The sequence below is a fragment of the Pelobates fuscus genome, chromosome 6 (genome assembly GCF_036172605.1).
Source record: "Pelobates fuscus isolate aPelFus1 chromosome 6, aPelFus1.pri, whole genome shotgun sequence".
In the NCBI taxonomy this organism is placed as follows: Eukaryota; Metazoa; Chordata; class Amphibia; order Anura; family Pelobatidae; genus Pelobates; species Pelobates fuscus.
The window spans coordinates 37,438,603-37,453,404 of NC_086322.1; positions in this window are offsets into that span (position 1 = coordinate 37,438,603).

The following is a 14,802-nucleotide window of genomic DNA, read 5'->3' on the forward strand; positions in this document are numbered from 1 at the left end:
TATGACCTGTGATTCAACATTGAGACAATATCCTTGGTGTAGCCTCTCCATCTCGGTAATCGGTAATGATGGCTGCTGTCCAATCCAATGCATTGCATATAGAAGCATTAGAAAAATAGGGCACGCTCTTCCAATCAAATCCTTCTCATAGACGTATTAGATACAATCAACGAAGATCTTAATGGGGAAGAACCATCAGTGGCTATGGGTCTGATAGAAACTCAAAGAGTGATATTGAACTAATTACCATTTCTCAGATTTTCATTTGCATGAGTAAGAGGGACAACATCACTGCACCAAAACCACTTCATTAAGATACAGCCCCTCTGTATGCCTCTTTATCTCCACCTGCCCTTCTGTGTGTATCATTGTCTCCATCAGCCTTCTGTGTGTCTCTTTGTATCCCTAGCTCCACTTTCTTTATCTTTGTTCCCCCAGCCCTTCTGAGTGGCAACTTGTCCCACTGGATACTCTTTGTGTCTCGTTGCCCCCTCAGCCTCTCTGTATATCTCTTGTGGCCATCCTTCTAGCCCCTGTGTATCTCTTTGACCCCCAGCCCTTTAGTGTGTCTCTTTGCCCATCTCCCGAGTCCCTTTGTGGGTCTCTTTGTCCTCCCCTATTGTTTGTGTGACTCTCTGTCCCCCTGCCCTCCTTAGTGTCTCCTTGTCTATCAGATCATCTATGTGTCTCTTTGTCCCCTCAGCCCCTCTGTGTGTCTTTGTCCCCTGAGACCCTCTGTGTCTCATTGTCCCCAGCTAATCTCTGTACCTCTCTGCCCCCTCAGACCCTTTGTGTGTCTCTCTGATCTCCAAGACCCACTGTGTGTTGCTTTGTGACTCCTCCAGAAGTCTGTGTGCCTCTACATACCCCCATCCATCCCTAGTGCCACCTTGTCCAACATCCCCTCTATGTGTCTCTTCATTTCCCCAGCCCTTCTGTGTGTCTCTTTGTCCATCCCCCTAGCCACTCTGTTTCTTTTTGTCCCCCAGCCATTCTGTGTGTATCTTTGTCCTCGTCAGACCCTCTGTGTGTCCCTTTGTTCTCCCAGACCCTCTGTGTCTCTTTGTCCTCCCAGTTCCTCTTTGTGTCTCTTTGTCCATTCGACACCACCCATCCCTTTGTGGTCTCCCCCCCTACCTATTTCTCTTCCTGTAGAGTGGCTGAGCAGATTGTGGTAGAGAATCTTATGCTTTCTTCTATTGATTTCAGTGAGCAGCTGCCTATCAGACTGGGTAGAGGATACAGGAGATACACTCACCCACGATATATGCAGTGACCAGCAGCTGCCTCATTTGCCTAGCGGTAGTGCCGGCCCTGCACATCCGTTTGAGAACCGTTGAGACCAAATCTTCAAGACCCACAAATAATTGTGGGGTTTTATATACATGAGTATTCTGTACATTTCTGTTAGCTTGTGAATGTTTTTAAGAAAATAAGTGAAATAATATATCACATTTTTTAGACTTATTTTTATTCAAGACTCAATCATAAAACAATAACTTCAGTTTCCGTGTACAAATAAATAGTATCAAGATTCGCAGTATTTACATATATAGGCAGGTCATAGTATAGCACATCAATTGGACAAATTACTGTGTGTCCTCAAAAATTGTCCTGTGGCACATCCTCTGAAATTAGGCATCCTTTTAAGTGTTGCAAGTTGATCACAATGGAATCTGTTTTATGGAGGCTGTTTAATGGAGACCTGCAAAGCTAGGACTATGTGATTTGTCAGTACTGTAGAGTTAGGATGGTGGCCGGCCAGTAACATTCTATTTTTTTTGTCAATGGCTCATCTCCCATTGAGTGCCTGATTGAAAACAGCATCTTCATGGCCAGCAGCAAAATTGCCCTGTCCCATGAAACCAACAGCAAAGGCTATGCAGAAAAGAAGCTACATCTTCATCTACCAAATGGTTAAATAACTAATCAACAACATATCCTTCAAGTAGTGATACCCGGAGGAATAGAGTTTGCCAAAATTCTTGTTCCCAAGGTACTCTGTTTTCCAGTGACTCACTGATAGAGGCTCCAAACAAATAAATCTGTACCAGCTGGATCATCAAAAGCACTATTAGAAAACATGAAGCTTCAGTAGATACCTAAACTATAACAGATTGAAGTTCTCATATTTAAAAGAAGAAGGTTTGGAGTGGTTTACCACATTTTTGTTTTTAATCAAAAAGTTCAAGGGTCACATTGACCACTACTTTCGGTTTCAGGATGTTGGTTCCAAGCCTACATAATGAACTTGTTCAATGGTTAATGGCACACAGGTTTCTGACATACCTAGCTCCCTTGGCATTCTCTCAGGGTCCAGGTTATGTAAGCCTGACCTTCGATGTCTCCAGGAAGCACACATTTTAGAGAATATTACTTCCACTTCTATTTTTACAGCTCACCTAATATCCTTTGGATGTGTTAAATGGTGGAAGTAACTTCCAAAGTAGAGATCAGTTCTATGCCTATAGTGATATGATTTGTTTGATTTATCACTTGATCTGTGGATAATATCAATATTTTGTGACTGTCCCCTAACCATCAATCATTTCTCTTTCCATCAATCATCTCCATTTTTGGCATGGACAGAACTCTGAATTGCAAAGCGCTTGTCTTTTGCTTGGTTATACGTCTGTATTTCAATTCTAAGATACGGAATTCAGTCAAAGGGCCAATTGTCTAAATTTAGATGAAATGCTTTGCTGACAAAACCAAATGAAATGCACAAGTCTATCAGCCATGATGAACGGGCAGGTTCTGCATGTGAACAGAAAGCTACTCATTGGGTATTATTTGCATGGGGACACACAGAGTGCAAAGATTTAATAGAGATCTGTGGGCTTCAAAGTTCTGTCTATATTATTCAAGTAAAAAAGGGAATTTGTAACACAGTACTTTCTGTATAAATGATGAAACCCACAAAATATCCACTATGACACTTACTGCAGTTTGAAGTAAGCTGAAATAGATCTCAATGAAAATGTGTCTGTTGATGGGACTTATTCCTGAACTGCCTCGCAACCATCTATCAGTTCTCTAAGTTATATCAATTACTGATGCAATTACCAGTGACAGTAAGTAAATAGTTTTGGAAGCTCTGATGTGCAGATTAGGGCCTCTAATTCTTTACTCCACAACCTTCACTCTAACCGTGGGTAGTTGGCACGTCTTCCTTTATTAGTTTGTTTCTCTCTGCATACTTTGTTTAGACGTTTATCCATACCAACACACTGAAGTACCTTATTTATGTATTACTGTCATTAATCTCAAGTAAATTGTAATCCACACTCTTAACACTAGGACAAATGACATCTTTTGGAAATGCTCTGGCCTCTCTAATTCTCTAAAGCAAATTTACGTTATGGAATTTTCCTTAAAGCTACTGTAAATAAATACGCAACATTCTAAACATAAATGGCTATGTTGCAATATTTAAAAGGATGGTAACACCTACCACCTACCTAAGATTTATCGTGAGTGTCAGAATTGAAGGGATTGGACTGTGCACTCTATAAACTACTGTTTGTTTTGTTTTCAGAGACAACTAAGATTAACCTCCTATGGCTAGGTTTATAGTGTACACAGCTTTAACATTGTTCACATCGTAAATCCTAGACAGGAGATTTTACCACATGACAATTTTGTAACTTAACTCCTGCTTCTACCAAAAGCTAAGAGCCCCACCTAGGCTATCACCACCAATGCTAGACTTATAACAATGTTTTTATTATTTATGACGATTGCAAGCAATGCAAGTGAGTTGTTACCTTAATGACACAGTGTGAAATATTTGATATATACTTAAGAAATAATTGAAGTTCGTCTAATGCTGTAAAACGTTGAGTGAAACAATTAAAGCTCAACTACCTAGAGACAAAAGAGATGAATGTCAAGCCACACGATCTTCTTGCGCACAGTATACAGCAAAATAATGATAACAAACAAAACATAACTCCTTTCTCTTTAGATGTACAATGTGCAATTACTAGTTATCCCTTGCATTGATTTATTTATTGTTGCAATTTTCCAAATGAGGCTGTACCGTTTTATATCATACCAACATTCAGGTGACATTGATAATAAATTATTATTAGCCCATTCCATATATTAGGCAAGTATACGTTTATGGAAGAAAGAAAGGATTGGGGGCACACCGAGACCTACATTTTGCAAGAAAGGTGCTGCCCCAGTGACCAAACTTCATACATGAAAAAATAAATAGTTGCGGCGCACTCAGACTACAAAAAATACAACACAAAGAAGGCTTCTAAATTGCCTATCTAAGAATAAATATGGGGATTTAGTTCCACCATATGGCCATATGATGTTAAGCCCACCACTGTTTTCAAAGTACCCCAATGTCGGTGGGTCCTATGCTAAAATGTGGGGGACAAATTAAATAGTACTAGTGTTAAAAATAAAGTGTATTAAATTCTTGTAAGAGCAAAGTGAGTATACAAAAATAAAGTGATGAAAGCAATTAAAAACAGTGTTAAAACTAAACAATTAAAGTGTTAGTGCTAGAATGAGTATACTCACTATTGCAGATGATATCTGTGTTGAATGAAGAAAATAATAAAGTGACTTGACTATTGAAAACTCCTCCTATATATACACACCTGTGGCCACCTCTAAAGGGGCCTCTGAAGCTGGGGGGCCTGGTCTGGATTTCAAATACACTGTGTACAAAGAAAGGATTGGGGGCACATCCGAGACCTGCATTTTGCAAGAAAGGTGCTGCCGCAGTGACCAAACTTCATACAGGAAAAAATAAATAATTGCGGCGCACTCAGACTACAAAAAATACAACACAAAGAAGGCTTGTTTAGTTTTTTTTTAATTCCTTTCATCACTTTATTTTTGTATACTCACTTTGTTCTTACAAGAATTTAATACACTTTATTTTTAACACTAGTACTATTTAATTAGTCCCCCACATAGCGTAGGACCCACCAACATTGGGGTACTTTTAAAGCAGCGGTGGGCTTGAAGGCACACTATAGTCACCTGAACAACTTTAGCTTAATGAAGCAGTTTTGGTGTATAGAACATGCCCCTGCAGCCTCACTGCTCAATCCTCTGCCATTTAGGAGTTAAATCCCTTTGTTTATGAACCCTAGTTACACCTCCCTGCATGTGACTTGCACAGCCTTCCATAAACACTTCCTGTAAAGAGAGTCCTATTTAGGCTTTCTTTATTGCAAGTTCAGTTTAATTGAGATTTTCTTATCCCCTGCTATGTTAATAGCTTGCTAGACCCTGTAAGAGCCTCCTGTATGTAATTAAAGTTCAATTTAGAGATTGAGATACAATTATTTAAGGTAAATTACATCTGTTTGAAAGTGAAACCAGTTTTTATTTTTCATGCAGGCTCTGTCAATCACAGCCAGGGGAGGTGTGGCTAGGGCTGCATAAACAGAAACAAAGTGATTTAACTCCTAAATGACAGTGAATTGAGCAGTGAAATTGCAGGGGAACGATCTATACACTAAAACTGCTTTATTTAGCTAAAGTAATTTAGGTGACTATAGTGTTCCTTTAACAACATATGACCATGTGGTGGAACTAAATCCCCATATTTATTCTCAGATAGGCAATTTAGAAGCCTTCTTTGTGTTGTATTTTTTGCAGTCTGAGTGTGCCGCAACTTTTTTTTTTCAAGTATACGTTTAAGAGCATGAGATATATGAGGTATTTCTCCATCTGAAATTAGTATTTTATTACATTAGTATGGGTAAAAGCCGGAAGTGTTCTGTAGAGTAAACAAAGTAAATTAAATATGGATTATGCATGAAAAGCTATTTGGGTTTAATGTTAACACCGGTGCAATATCTGGAACATTCCTCTGGTTTCCATAGTGACTTCTCCACTTTTAGAATTGTGTGCGTTGCAGTATCAACAAGCAAACTTAAATGTCTCTGTAACAGCCCAAAAGTGTAATCACCCCCCTCCCCTTATTGAAACTGAACCAAATTGTGCAGGTTCTTGTAGACTGTCATGAAGGGAATGACAATTTTCTCTATGGGGTTTCTGTGCAACTAAAACTGGTTGAAATCCAGAGCACATATCAGGCTCTTCACCCACCAGTTACTATGTTTCTCATGAGTCAAAGCAACATTTCCAAATTACGGCATAATGAATGCTCGCTGGAATCTTGTTTAAGGTTAATGTATTAATGTATAATAGGGCACATCGATTGTTGTCTGATGGTAATAAATTCACGGACGCTTTTCCCGCAGCACCGACACCTACAATAGCAATCTTATTTCCCTCTTTGTTTTGTTCTCGCCTTTGGTTCTATTAAAGATTTTTTTTTTAAAATGCGTTTTATTGTCTTTCGTGGCATAAAATAGATTCCCTAAATGGTTTTTAATTGATGGTGCAAGTCGTTGGGATTTTTAAAAATGTTTTATATTAAATGATAAAGTCGTTATTAGGCAAGGTTATTCCCCGAGTGAGAATACAAGGAGCATTTAAAGTAAATGTCAAAATGTAAGCTCAAAATAGCCGTCATGGAAAAAAAATTCCAAGTCAGCAATGCTTTTAAATTTAAATGTGAAATTCCCTTTAAATTCTCACTTTAGTTAATAACCCGGACAGTGTATAGCTTTGTAGTTTATAATGCTAGATGTTTGAGTCAGTGGAGTCATTCAGCCTGATGGTTACAATATATGTTTCAGTGATTGCTGTAGAATCTGCTGTGATGAACCTATTCACATGGAGAAGCAGATAATTCATTATTTTCTCAGCCACGAGCACAATTGAAATATTACATTTATCAAGAAGATCTGAAATAAGGAACCATGTTACAATAATGGAAAAAACTCCTACTGGGGCATATAACCTCATATTACTAGTTTATATATAGATGTGTGTTAAAATTATATATGTGTATATAAATACATATAAACATATAGAAATGTAACACATAAGTGCTAAGAAATATATGTATATGGAATAAGGCACAAATGTGATTCTTTGTTAAACTAATTTGTATATATATATAAAGTTCCTTTTACTCCTTGCACACACATTTATAAGCTTTTATCTTATTCAAAATGCTGGGTGCATTCTAGCCATTGCCAAAAGTTATAGTACAATTAATAAAGGCTTGCACTCACGGTCTTTTCTTCATAAAAGTTTCCTTTATTCCAATCCATTAAAATATGATCGATGTTTCAGCCATCGTCCGTGGCTTTCATCAGGATCAATACAGCTATACGCAAGCACGTAACGTGAGGGGGTGTGACGCACATTGATGCACGCGCATACCCGGAAGTGTACAGGGTGCCGGCGGGAACGCACGAGAACACACCTGGGTGAGTTATTTGATTGAATATTTTGGTATTTAATGTCCATTTTGTGTACTGTACGTTGTTGTTGTCTTATCCTCTGATCCTGAAGAAGGTCCCGAACGGGGACCGAAATTGGTTTTTGCATATCTTGGAGCTCTGGTGGTGCGCCCGGCATTGGATTGTCCTGTATGCGTGAGTGCAGGGGATTTATTTATTATATATATATGTATTGTTTTTGGTTAAAATGAAATATGCACTTTACTCAATATTAGTGCTTTTATGACAATTGTTCTTCTATGAAATAAACAGAGCAGTGTTGGTCAATATCAATGTAAAAAGTGAATTGAAAAAAAACAAAAAAAACACCAACAGGCTAGTTATAGCCTGAGTTTTCGGGAATTCACTCCCTTTGACAAATTACTCAAAATATACCTAATATGGGTAGTTACTGCCAGAGCGAATGCATTATTTTTATTACCGTTATATATATAGATATATATCGCTAACAAATTCCGCAGGGCTTTACAATATTATGAATGGGGCAATTTAACAGCAAATGAAACAAACCATTACACATTTTGACAGGAATAATAGGTTGTTGAGGAACCTGCTCAAAAAAGCTTACCATCTAGAATGCATGATTTGTCAGCTATCTAAAATAATGATTGGGGGTCGTGTGGTAGCCCTGCCCCAGTAAAATAAAATTACAGAATCTTAGGGTTCCTGGGTAAGGTGGGTCAAGTAGTTTCTCTTCTCTGGCTAAGGGTTCAGTGAAGGATGGAAAGTACATAGATTTTATTATTATTATTATTATTGCCATTTATATAGCGCCAACAGATTCCGTAGCGCTTTACAATATTATGAGAGGGGATTTAACTATAAATAGGACAATTACAAGAAAACTTACAGGAACAATAGGTTGAAGAGGGCCCTGCTCAATTGAGCTTACATGTGAGGTTTTTACTAATTTGTAGTGAATTAAAGACCAAATTCACTACAATTTAGTAAATAATAGAACTGTGACAGAACTGTGACCATAGGAAATATGGATCTATTTCAATTCACTCTACTCCTCGTATAATGGGCAAACCCATACAGGTTTTTTTTTTTGTTTTTTTTTACTAATGTGAGAATTGCAGTGAATTCAAAATAAATTCTAATTAAATTTCACGTTTAAATCCAAAATAGCTGAATGAGAAAGCAAATTTCAAGTCTACTATGCTTGCTATTTTGGTCTTAATGTGAATTTCACTTAACCTGGTATGTGTTTAAAAAAAACTAAACATATGTATATAGTAATCTGTGTTGTCCCCGAGAGTTCATGGAATCTCAATTGTCTGCCCAATTTGTGTACAAAATAAAAATAAAAAATATTAAAAATATTAAATATAAAAAAAGATATCTGTAAGACCATCTATAAGGACATCTGTGCCATTTGACTTGAAAACCCTGCTTTTAACAACTCTGCTTGACTAGTGCTTAGTAAATAGCTGAAGTGATAAATGTCCATTTAACTTCTGTTGTTTATGTGAAGTGCCAAATTGTCAATTTAAACACTTTCTAAAATACTATTTAGCCGATTAGTCATTCATCCTATTAAAATATGCCAGTATTGCTTTGTAAAAAAACAAAACAAAACAAAACATAAATTAAAACAAAACACTAATTATGTATATCCAGAGTTACATCTGTACTGCAAACATAATTTCAGAGAAAATAGGTACAATTACATAATCCCACAACAAATGTAATTGTAGTACAGTTAACAACATAGAAGCACAGATTTATGTTACAAAATGTTTTTTTGTGAGCCATTCAGCTATTGGAAGTAACTTGTGTCTAATGTAAAATGGCTTTCTGTCTGGTAATGGAGACTACAATGTCAAGAAAACCCCCGTCCTCCCACACTTTATTGTTTAGGTTGGAGACGTGTTATCTCTGTGAGCTTCAACTGTCTGGGTCTCCATAATTAAATCACCACACTTAGGTGCTGCCATCATCAAGAGCAAATTTTGGACACAAACCAATAAAAAAAGCATTTCACCACTTCCGTTAGATAAGAGTTGTTAAGACTGTTAAAGAACAAAGTAACTCTAGATTAAGTGTATCCATAAGGCGTGGGGAGATAAAACCCATAAACCCAGCCATATGGACAAAAAAAAAGTTCTAAAGATCAATAATTCTTTCTGGTTCCTAATTTGAATACAGTATCTCATTATTCTGTTTTTAAACATTGATTACGTATGTGGTGAGCTTCATCAATACTACCACTAACTAAACTGCTTCAAACAAACGAGTTCTGATGAAGCATGTACTACATCTCTGACACCTTGCTCACTTCAAGTTCTTCAAAGAACCACACCAGAAACCATTGGAGGTGTAGCTGATGAGTTACTTTGGTGTGAGCGCAAGTATAATTGATGGCATGCAGAAGCTCTGCTCTGTCTGTTTAATAAACCATACATTATCTAGGTAACATAAAGCTATAATCTTTTAGATTGTAAGCTTGTTTCGACAGGGCTGTCTTCCTGTATGTCATGCATGCTTTATTAGAATTAATTAATTGCCTTGTTTTGCTTATTGTACTGCATTGCAGAATATGTTGACACAACATAAGAAAATTTTACTTTTATAAGAAGAAAACAGATAATGGATTAGGAGATACATAATGCTGGACTTGGAGGAGGAGCTCAAAAATGTGTTCTCTAGGCATAGATCCCTGGTGTAAATCTTAAGGCATGCTCAAATGTTTTTTTGATCCTATGATAGTTGATGAAGACTAGTTGCTAAGAAAATGCAAGCTTTAGAGAACTCTGCCCACTGCCTAATATCCATTATAAGCAAATCCATCTTTTCACACACTGGTTATACTCCACTGTTGGAAACCACCAAATCTTAAAAATAGCAAGCAAAAACTTGGGAAGAATTTACTAAAAAGTGCCAACAGGAAATCACATCTGTGAGTGCGTCTATTCACCATGACATGTTTGATTTGTAAATTCTTTTAAAGCTATATTTGCCAAGACAAGCAGATTAAACCAAGGTACTAGTTTAAGATTTTATTTATTTGGTTAGCTATCATTAGTCGAGTTCCCTTCCTGTATGCTATCATATTTTTTTTAGTTTTTGTCTGTTTTTTTAGTTTTCTGTTTTGGCTTTAATTTTGTGAGTTGGTTGTCAAATTACATGTAAAAGGTGGTAAACTAGACTCGGATTACCCATTAGGTGACCAAGGCAGGACTTCTGCTCAGACAAGGGCCCAGTGGCTCCTATTTGAGCTTTTGCTGTAGACTCTAAACAGACCACTTTAAGAGTGCCTTTGCAGTCCTCTGGCACTTGTTGATGACTCAGAGCACCACAGCCAGTGCCCTGAGTCATTGACTGAGCACCAGAACTGCATACTCTTACAGCAGTCTTTTTTTTTTTTTTTTTTTGCCATTGCTATTTTTTTTCTTTTTAAAGTTTTTTATTGTGTACAAATGGAACGGTACATAGTATAAAAGAAAATCATTCAGTTCACTGTATAAAGTTACAATTCACAGTTCTGATTCACATTTTGTTAGATGATTCTCCGCTTTAGATTCTTGGTAGGGTTTAGTAGGTTGCGGTAACATGGCTAAGATAGGACTTTAACACATTCATGTGACCTAAACAGTTCAGTGATTTGGTCTATAGTGTCTGTCGCAGCTATGAGATATAAATCTACGTCACTATATCGTTAGATTGGTGCATAGGCTCTTTAACTGATTTGGTCCTGGTTAGCATCGCGGCGTATGTTGCCAGGTTTTGTGTAGTGCCCTCCATCTATGTGGGTGGGTGGACACTACGTTGATAAGGTGTACAGTGTAAGATAATGTCACCTGTTGGGTCCTGCGGTAGGGATGTCGGTGTTGAGTCGAGTCTATGGTATGGATGTCTGGGAGGCATCTGAAAGATAGTTGCACCATTTGAACCAAGTGGCCGTGTAAGTTTGATAGTCATTGGTGAATGAGAAGCATATTTCTTACATTTCTCTCGTGGATTCGACTGTACGTATCCAGTCTCTGACAGTGGGAGTATTGATTTGCTTCCAGAAAGTTGGAATTAGTCGATTTGTGGCCATAAATAGGTGTAGCAGTAGTGGGGTTTGCTCTTTCGGAATGTGTTTAGGTGGGAGGAGGAAAAGGAAAGTGTCTGGTGATAGAGTTAGTGGTACTTCCAGGATGTCTTGTATCAGATCGGCTATGCATTTCCAATACTTTCGTATTTCAGGGCAAGTCCACCATATGTGGGAGGCTGTACTGTGTGGTTGGTGGCATCGCCAGCATTGATTAGTCGATTGTGGGAACATAGTGTGTAGACGTGCTGGCGTGTAGTACCAGCAGGCTATGCGTTTGTAATTGCTCTCTTGGGTAGTCGTGTTTCTGGATGATTTGTGTATGTTTTTAAATATTTTGCGCCATGTGTCTGGGGGTATAGTAATATTCAGTTCTTTTTCCCATGTTGCGGTATACGTTGGGAGAGGGTTTGGTAGTGTGGTCAATAGTAATTTATACATTATTGATATCATCTTCTTTTTTATATCTCTGTGTTTGCAGTGTTGTTCAAAAGTAGTTAGGTCTCTGTGTGGTCCATGTGCTGCGGGGCCTGTTTGTATAAAGTGCGTGAGTTGGTTGTGGTGTAGTTTGTGTAGTGCTGTGACTCCTAATCCAGGAATAATGTTGTGGAGGGGTTTAAGGCCTGAGTCCTGCCTGATATCTCCCAGTGTCACGTACGGAGAGTTGTGGTAGGATGTGAATGCCTTCCTGTCAAGCCCTGGAGGGAATAGTGGGTTGTGCGTGATTGGGTATAATGGTGATGGGAATAGGGAAACATTTTGGTGATTACGTACGTGCGCCCATATTCTCAGCGTGGGAGTTATGGTAGGGTGTGCCTGGTGGGCCAGTAGTGAACTTCCCGTCTTGTGCCAGGGAATAGTATATATCGGTGCTCTAAAGCATGTGTTCTCTAGTTGTACCCATTGTTTAGTGGAGTAGTGCGTGGACCAGTCATACACCCTCGAGAGATGTACGGCTTTGTAGTATAGTTCTGTATCCGGCAGGCCTAGCCCCCCTTCTTCTTTGGGCCTCTTGAGTAGCGTGTATGGTATACGGGGTTTCTTGTGAGCCCATATAAAGGTTGCAAATATCTTGCGTATTGTGTCAAATTGTTTTTTTGGTAGTGTTATTGGTAGCACCTGTAGCAGGTAGAGGAGACGGGGCAGTATATTCATCTTCAGAATGTTTAGTCTACTGAACCAGCTGAAATGTGGACGGTTGAGTTTAGGTCTGTTGCTATAGTTTGTAGTAGTTTGGGGAAGTTGCTATTATAGAGCTGTGTGGGATCAATTGTGATGTGTATTCCCAGGTATTTGAGGGATTCTGGCACCCATGTGAAGGGATATGTTCGTTTCAGCAGCTCCCTGGTGGCAGGTGGGAGTTGTATCAGTAAAATTTCGCATTTGCTGAGGTTGGCTTGGAAATTGGAGATGGCGCTATATGAGGACATCTCCGACATTAAGTGTGGTAGTGTGGTGGTGGGGTGTGCTATTGTGAACATAATGTCATCTGCAAATGCAGCGATTTTGTGTTCCGTTTCTCCTACCCTGATCCCGTGTATCATGGAGTTGTCCCTAATCCCCTGAAGGAATGGTTCCATCACTAAGACGAATAACAGAGGCGACAGGGGACATCCCTGCCTTGTGCCGTTGGATATGGGAACAGATTCAGATAGTTGACCATTTATGTGTAGTTTTGCAGATGGGTTGGAGTATAGAGCCCCCAGCCACTTCATCCAGTTGGGTCCAAAGCCCATGATTTGTAGTGTATGTCTCATCATGGTCCAGTCTACCCTGTCAAATGCCTTTTCGGCATCTATTGACAGTAGCAGACTGTTATCTTTGGATCGTTTTGCGTGGTGAATTAGGTTGAGTATTTTTGTGGTATTGTGTTTAGCCTCTCTGTTTGGTATGAATCCGTATTGGTCCGGGTGTACCTGGTCGTGGAGAATAGGTCGCAACCTGTTTCCTAGTATTTTGGTGAAAAGTTTAAGATCTAAATTTATCAGAGAGATCGGTCTGTAGCTCCCACAATTTGTAAGATCCTTCCCCTGTTTGGGCAGGAGTGTTATGGTGGCGTTTAGGGTTTGGGGAGGGAGGTCTATGCGTTGGAGTATGGAGTTTAATGTGTTGAGGAAGTGTGGGGCTAGTGGTGTTGCTAGTAGTTTATAGTATTTTGCTGTTAGACCGTCTGGGCCGGGGCTTTTCCCTAGTGGTGTTTGTTTGGTCGCCATATGGTACTCTTGTAATGAGATGGGTTCGTCTAAGGATTGTCTGATATTGGCAGGTATGGTGGCTGAAATCCTTTGTGAGAGGAAATCTTGTATCTCTGTTATAGGAGGTGGAGCTGCTCGAAGGTTGTAAAGGGACGAGTAAAACTCGTGGAATGCCTTAGTGATGTCTGGCATGAGATTGGATGTTTTACCCATTTTGTCTTTGATGGATGCTATGAACGTGGCCTCCCTCTGTTTTTTCAGGGCGTGTGCGAGCAGACGGCCGCTCTTGCCACCCTGGGCATAGTATAAACTTTTTGTGAGGGTCATTTTGCGTTTGGTTTGGACATTTAGATGGATATTGAGCTCTGTTCTCTTTTCTATCAATGTTTTGTATGTGTCCAGACTTAAGTTATCTTTGTGAGTCGTTTCTAGGTTTCGAATTTCTTGTGTCAGTTGTGCCACCCGTTTCGTTCTTTTTTTTCGTGTATAGATGCAATTTGGATAAGGGTGCCTCTGATCGCGCATTTATGAGCTTCCCAGATGATTGGGTATGGAGTGTCAGGACGCACATTCTCTGAGAAGTAGTGTTTCAGATCTGTAGAGATCCGATCCAGTACCTTGGGGTAATTAAGTAGGGTCTCATTTAACTTCCATTGGGTCCTCGCTGCGTGTAGGGATGGCATTTGTACTGACATAGTTAAGGGTGCATGGTCTGACCAGGTTATTGGTCCATAAGAGCATGACGTGACGAGGTTCAGGAATCTGTGTGGCAGGAAAAGCATGTCGATCCTGGAGTAGTTTCCCGTTGTGTGTGAGTAGAAAGAGTAGTTTCTCTGTGTGGGGTGGGTTGTCCTCCAGCAGTCATACAGGCGGTGGGTGTCTAAAAGTTGTTGTGTTTGTGTTCTGGTGGCTATTTGATAGGAGTGTGTTGTGGATGTGGTGTCTAGTGCACTGTCCATTGACAGGTTGAAATCCCCACCCAATATCGAAAGGCCCTCTGCAAACGTCTCCAATTTCGTGAGTATCTTTCTGAGTTCTGGAAGTTGCTTTTTGTTAGGTAGATATACATTGGCAAAGGGGTCATAGTGTTACCTGTATCACCTTTTAAAAATATATAACGGCCCTTGTCGTCAGCGCTGTGGTCTTTATATGTAAATGGGAGGTGGGAGTTTATGAGGATCGCCACCCCCCTGGATTTGGATTCTGAATAGTTGTT